This window comes from Schistocerca gregaria, chromosome 3, assembly GCF_023897955.1.
Source record: "Schistocerca gregaria isolate iqSchGreg1 chromosome 3, iqSchGreg1.2, whole genome shotgun sequence".
NCBI lineage: Eukaryota > Metazoa > Arthropoda > Insecta > Orthoptera > Acrididae > Schistocerca > Schistocerca gregaria.
Window position 1 is genome coordinate 893,836,855 of NC_064922.1, and position 7,970 is coordinate 893,844,824.

Consider the following 7,970-nt stretch of genomic DNA (forward strand, 5'->3'; position numbering starts at 1 on the left):
TAAATTACTTGGAAATGAAGGAAATAGGAAGTGCGAGGAAGCCAGGCCGAAATGGCAGATGAAAAAACAAAAGAGAAGTGGCTGTCGAAAAGTCTAATTTGGATTACATAAAATTCAAAACCTTTGGTGAAATTAAATACCAGACAGTAAACATTAAGCGTGTGATGAAAATTCCACTGTTAAACGCAGAGGAGAGAACAAAAGGCAGAAAGAGTACACTGGAGGCATCTACGAGGGGAAGTGTGACTGACCAACTCAGATACTGTTGGTCGACTTCGGTACTGCATCTAGCTATTTCAGTTTTTGCGTGATGGAGAGGATCGTGCAATACCTTCTTTTTTCTGACTAACCATGGTTGCATTTAACTGTGTATGCAAACCCGTAGCACAATCGAGTTTTGGGAATTCTTCTCGGTTACGTCTGCAGCCTCTGTATGGCCTGGAAACAGAGTCGCCTTGTGCAAGTAGCGCAGCACGAATAATTGAATCGTCCTTTCTTCAGCAAACCACAATTTCTAATACGCTTGTTAACAATAAACCGCGACATTTTTTCCATACATCTAACAACTATCAAAATTAGCTTACTGTCTATGCGTTTATGATAGCAACACGATGTGTTTTTGATCATAGTAACTATCCTAGTAACACCATCATACTCGTTAGCCTTTTCGTTAGTTGTTGGTTCTCTGAAAAAGTTCGCAGTATTTATGGTTTGCTGAAAAAAATCGGTCAAGTAATTCATGCTACACTACCATAGCTGCCCGCCACACGTCTGTTTCCACATCACACTCAGTGTCTCGTTGTACGAAGGAGGATTTCCGGTACCCCATCGTCGGTTGTTCTGCGAATTCAAATAACCATAACAACTGCAGCCGTGCTTCAACAGAAATAAGAGTGTTTCCACTATAGACCTCTCCATCAAGCGCAGACTGCCATAGTTAGCTGCAATACTAACGTCGAGCAACACTGTCTGTACTGATCAGTTGATGTATCGCCGTTCCTTCATAAGGTTTCTGTTTAAGTTTGCGTGCAGTTGTGTTAGATAGCGTTAATGACACAACATTTTGTAATGATAAGGAGCGCAATGATTTTCTCCGACTTCTTTCCAAGACTGGCTAAAGCCAAACCGCCACTTGGCAATGTTAGAGGACCGGACCGAGCCTGTGTGGTGGTCGAAACCTCTCTGGTATTGGTGCTCGAGTAGCTCAGGACACATTGCTTGGGCGCGAGTTTTTCCATTTTTTTAAACACAGTTTCGCCTCTTTGTGATACTGACAATGAATGTTTGTTTATGGACTGAACCGAGCCAAACCAAACCAAATAGTGATTTTTATTGGCACTCCACTGAAGATGCCGCCAACAGTACGTTTATGCATCCTCTTCTGCATTACAGCTGCACAGTGTGGAATTTTACCAGACAGGATTGACAGATGCCATCGAAAAGTTAAAAGAAGAGCAATTTGTTTCATATTATCGCGTAACAGAGGAGACAGTGTCAGTTATGACAACAAAAGCTGTTTCTGTTGCTGCGAGGTCATTTCATGAAATTTCAGCCACCAGCTTTCTCTTCCGGATGCGTAAATGTTTTGATTCTCACCTATATAGGGATAAATTACCAGTGCAATAAAATAACAGAAATCAGAGCTCCCACAGAGATATTTAGGTATTCATTTCTCACTCTTGCTGTTCGAGAGTGAAACAGTCCAGAAGTAGACTCTAAGTTGTTCTAAAAACCATTTGCTAAACCCCAAGTGTGGACAACTGAGTAGGATGTACGTATGCATATATGTAGCTGGAGAAGCAACATACTATAACGAAGAGCGATATAGGTGCTTTTAAATCACTCCCGCAAATCGAAGTATGTGCATCCAAACGCTTTTCATCAGCCGCGCTGTAGCACATTTACTTAAAAAATAAGGCTATAAACTTCGTCAGCGGCGACGCTCCGATTATATAGCGCGTGAAGCGAAAAATAATAGAGCACTATTATGGAAAAATAGCTTCTCCTTTAAGCGGATGAGTAAAGTAATGCAATCCTGGGAGACTCATTATGAAGCAGCGCGCTTTGACATACCCGACTTTATTTATGAAGTAATTTTTTGTAGTTTTTATCTACAAAATTGGCCGTCCATCCTGTAATCACTTTAAATGGACGTATCTCACCAAGTGTTGAAAATGAATCATTTCATCGCTATCAGGACTATCTTTCAGGTTGTCACACGACTTCCGGAAACATTACTTAACATTGGAAATTTTCGCAAGGAGATACAACCATCCTCTAGTTTTCAGACAGTTGCTATGAATTTGTGTGTAAGTGTGCGTTTTTGATCCAATGTACCTTGATCTCATGCATCCACACTTGGTGATGGGGTGTAGATGTGAATTACATGACATGTAAAACTAATCTAAAAAAGTCCGTAATACATAGTTTTTGGCGTTCCTCATCTAATTATTAACAGCACGGATGACATTTAATCCAAAGGGGGTGGGATATCGGTAGGAAAAGCGTTCCATATGTTTTGACACCCACCTGTATAGGGATAAATTTCCAGTGCAATAAAGTAACAGAAATCAGAGCTCCCACAGAGATATTCAAGTGTTCATTTTTCACCCGTGGTGTTCGAGAGTGAAACAGTTGAGAAGTAACCTCTAACTGGCTCTAAAAACCATTTTCCAAGCCTCAAGTGTGGACTGGAGTAAGTTCAGCCACGCTTGGAATATACACCGAGGTGCCAAAAGTCATTGGATACCTCCTAACATCGCGGCACACCTCATTTTGCCCGACATAGTTCATCAAGTAGAGGTAACATGGACTCAACAAGTCGTTGCAAGTCCCCTGCAGAAATACTGAGCCATGCTGGCTTTATAGCCGTCCGTAAAAGTGTTTCCGGTGCATGGTTTTGTGCACGAACAGACCTCTCGGTTATGTCCAATAAATGTTCGGTGCGATTCATGTTGTGGGATCTGGGTGGTCAAGTCATTCGCTAGAACTATCTAGCTATCCAGAATATTCTTCAAACTAATCTCAAACAGTTACAGCCCGGTGTCATGGCGCATTGCCATCCATGAAAATTCCATGCCAAATCAAGGCGGAAACCATTTCTCTTGACTAACCTGAGTACAAACGATAGCCCCGACAAAGCACTGACTGTATTTGTCTTATGTAAGCGATGCTACCGCCATATGTATATGTCCATATCACTGTCCCATGACATTTGTCATCTCAGTGTGTAGACTATGTCATTAGAGTAGCACTTACTTGGCAATTTTTTTTTAATTTTAAAATTTCTCATAGGCTACATTCCATTTTGGTTCCATTCCATACCGAAATGAGTTGTATGAGATTTGGGCTCAGAAGGATAAGGGAAAGATTGTCCCAAGGTCTTAAAAATGGGAAAATCCATGAAAATATTCGACGTATTACATATTCACGAGAAATTTGTTCACTACCCAATGCATGCATTTTCCTTAGCACAATATCCTTAACGAATACATTCTCATGTCACATGTCCCAGTAGTTCGACGTGACGGGGCAGTGACACAAAGACAGATCGATAGAAGACAATTCAACCCGGACCACCCCAGTCGTCTTCCACTTTCGAAGGAAGGTAGCAGTCGTATCAAGGATAGTGTCTTGTCATTTATTCGTTTACGAGGAAATATTTACTCAGATATTACTTCCATAGTGAGTGGAAACAAACTGCCTTCTGTCAAACAGATGTTAAAGGTATACTTTTGAATTTGCATTTGTGTACATTAACTGTATGTTAAATTGCCGTACTAACTGCATGGAGGATGAGGCATTATTAGAAAAGAGCACGAATTGTGATGCAAGAGCTGGGAGAGTGCATACCAAAATTGGAAGCTTTGTATCAGCAAAGAAGGCAACTACAAAACCATACGGTAAGGTTGTGGAACGCTCCCAAGCAAAAAAAAAAGCGTACGTTTCTCAAAAACGTGATGACAGTAAAGCTGTGAGTACGGAGCGTGAGACGTGCTTGAGTAGCTCATTTGGTGCCGGCACGGTAGCTCAGCGTGTTCGGTCAGAGGGTTAGCTTCCCCCTGTAATAAAAAAAAAAAAAAAACTGAGTCAATGGATCAATAACGAATTTTAACGGGCGTCAGGTGACGTCCGCCACGAACAATTGAAACAAGCAATAACGAACAAAAATGAGATTAGAAAAAAAAAGTTGGTAGAGCACTTCCCCGCGAAAGGCAAGGGATCCAAGTTCGAGTCTCGGTCAGGCACACAGTTTTAATCTGCCAGGAAGTTTCATATCAGCGCACACTCCACTGCAGAGTGAAAATTTCATTCTGGGGACTGGAAACACTGTCTTAAAAGTTTTGTAGCAATAAATGAAAAATAGCAGAGAACTGCAACCAGTAATGACTCTCAAGACTTCTGCTGACTTTGGTAAATGGAGGATCAGTGACAGGGAAATAATTCAAATATTGATAGCTACTGTCGAAGCGCTAGGTCCAAATATCGACAACTTTGCAGTCAAGAGGAGTTCTTCTAATACTTTCCTGGTATGCAGCCGGATCCGTCGACATTCTGCCACGATATTTCGGCCCAGAGACGTCCGGCCATCATCAGGTGAGTACACAACTACTGAAGAGCCCAGGTGCAGTCGCGGTATTTATGACGAATCTCGTGCATACGGGGAAATTTCAGAAGACACATCAAGAGGAGTTCTGTTTGCAAGTCCAGAGGAAAATCCTCTAGAAAAGTACAACCCACGAGGGAAAACATTTCCCTAAACAATTCACGGAGGCTGTTAATCTTACGTCCAAAACACTTAAAACATTTCATTCTATTTTCATTAATTTTTTTGTCATAGTTCGTAATGAAGCGATGTGTACGATATTTCAGCTGTAAAAAAGCTATGATGGCGGTATATGTCTGAAGATTGCATTTAACATACCGAAACTTCTAGAAGTTGTAAAAGTGGCGTTGCCACTGAGAGCAAATGAAAGAGGGGCGTGCTTTTACCTTCATCACCTTATGTCGATTGGAGCTCGAGCTGAGAGGATGCAAGTGTCGTAGTTGTAACTATATTTGTTCGCTAAAACTTATTTAAATCTGTCTATTGCGTCGACTCAATTATTAATTCAAGATACTACCCTGTCCTTTAATCATGTATGCTGTTATCTCCTCATGTTACAGACAAAAATGGGTGAGGTTGGTGGTGGCTTGCTTGGACACGAACAATTGGACATAATTAGTGCTTTTCGGTAATTAAGTACCAATTAAGTTCCCGAACCCACAAGAGATATTTATTCCGATCATTTCTGATCTGATCCCGTTTCCGAACAATGACGCCTGGCAGCCTACTCTCTGGCCTAATACCACGCAAATCTGCAAATAAAAATAAAGAGAGTACATCTTTCTAAGGTAAATCGTTTTATTAAATGACGTAACTTTCCTGTGACGTACCACATTGTGCACTTTTATTAAAATTATCTGCCCTCAATGAGAGTTCCCTCCATGTCATGGCTGTTTTATTGTTTTATATTCTTGCCACCTGTTTCAGTAATGCCTCATCTGACTCTCCTCTGGAGACTGGGGAAAACCCTTCGGACTTTCGATGTTTATATCCGTTCGGATGGTAAATTGCTACGAGAATTAACTTGTATCGACAGGGTAGAAAGGCTTCCTGTGTGGCACTTCATGGAGTGCCTTCGTTACAGTCTGCGAATAGAAAACAACTGGAGACATGTACACTGTGATCTGAAGATGACTGCTTTGACACTGTGTTGTGACATCAAACATTGCAAATCCTTTCAAGCACACTGCGAGAGGTTCTGCATGCTCTCCGCCACAGTACCAGTTTATGTCCACTGCCAAAGAGTTAGTCTGTAATGCGGATACTGTAACGGGTGGAACGTCCCCTTAGAAAAATTATACATGACTGTGCTTAAACTGACACACAATATTTTTAGCGCAACGCAATCTGACTTTCAATAATCCCTACAAAAGAATGGCCCTGACTAACATTAACCTATACGTTTCACAAATCACTTACCTCACAAAAATCTTCGTTACTCGAACTACTGCAATACAGCGAGCGCCACTACTGCCAGCTAAATAAAAGATTGAAACTACGGAAGGCACTAAATACTGATAGGCATAGTTAGCAAATGAAAGATTTTAATAGAGAACAAACAATATATTTACTTTAATAGTCATAATATATATAGCAGTTCATGACATCCATTCTTACAAATGTACTGTTTCTGATGGACACGCCTCCAGATTATCCATTCTCAAAAATCCGCCATCTCACTTCCCCACATCCACCACTGCTGGTGGTTCACCTCCAACTGCGCAACGCTACGCGCTGTTAACATCCAGCTGCCCAACACTACAATGGCTGACAACAATGCAAACTAACCACAGACTGCATACAGAACAGGCAGTGATTTTCATACAGAGCGCTACGTGGCGTTACCAATATAAAAAACCTAAACAGCCTACTTGCATAGCCCCCATGTTCCCCACAAAAAATTTTACAAATTGTTTTGGGCAGTGCCCAACATAGATTTGAAATTTTTTTTCATAAATACAATAACAAAGAAATGAAATGCACACACTTATCGATACAGTGTTGGTGAAAACTAAAATTTTCTCACAGTCCATAAAGACAGTCCTGATCGTTCATCACAATAAAATTGCAGTGTTTTTCTCAAATTCTGAGCAGTAAAAGAAAATGCACATGGAAGTTGTGGATTTCCATGCAGTCTTGAAGAAGTAGTGTTGTCCTTCCAACAGAAAGACAACAGAGCAAACCCACAGCAGAGTCATTCGAAGTTTTGAAGAATATTGGTAGGTTGGCCATCACAGAGCAGACCCACTGTAGTCTTGGTAGAGAGTATGGTATTGGTGGGCCACCAGAGGTGCAGACCCACTGCAGTCCTTGTAGAAATAATGGCATTGGTGGGCCATCAAAAATGCAGACCCAATGTAGTCCATGTAGAGACGGCCAGCAGCCATCTGTTGCGACTGGGCAGGTGCACAATCACCATCGAAGAGTCTTGCGGAGAATATAGCAAGTCCATAAGCCACCACTTGCGCACGCACAAAGTTTTTGGAATTGTCCTTAGAACCAGCAATGCTGTTAATCAGTCCCTTGTTGAATTATTAACACATGTCTAAACACTATCAGTTCCTACTTCTCACATATTGTCCATATACTATGACCAACAGAAACGTGTGCAGTGAAATGTAACTTACAAGTTACTTAATTCGATGAACTGGTGTCAATTACAATTTTGTAACATAAGAATACAATAATAATGGTACAAAATACATCATTAAAAACATAACAATACAGATAACATTTGCAGTAATAGGGGCTTTACAAAAGAATAGAAATAAACATATACATCAGTGTTACAGTAATTATGACATAAGTAAATACATAAAAAGTCTGAATAACTTTCGAAACATCAACTTCACACATGAGCATTAAAAGAAAACAGAACATCTTTACAAAGTAAATTCTACAACATAACAACATCAGCTAAACACATAAAGACAGGAAAAACACAAATACACAAGGGAACACAAACACATAGAGGGATAACACATAAGGAAAGGACAGGGTTTGTTTTACTGCAGTATTTTGTGTGGAGATCTCCCTTCGTTCATCATTATTCCCACAAAGTCGTATCTAAGCCTGCTTTATGTATTCTATTCATCTTCTTTCAAATTCCTTTTTTGGCCAAGCCATTTTCTTATAGCTTCTCAATGCATTTCTTCCAATTCATCATAACTCGTTCTCTTATATAGCCTACCCCATCTTAAGCTAACTTAAATCTACTGAGCTCAGATGCATAAACTAAGAGACGAGGCAATGCAGGAACACAAAACAATTAACATAAACAGCAATGAAAAAAATGCAAATTGGCAAAGCAAGCAGCAATATACACTCCTGGAAATTGAAATAAGAACACCGTGAATTCATTGTC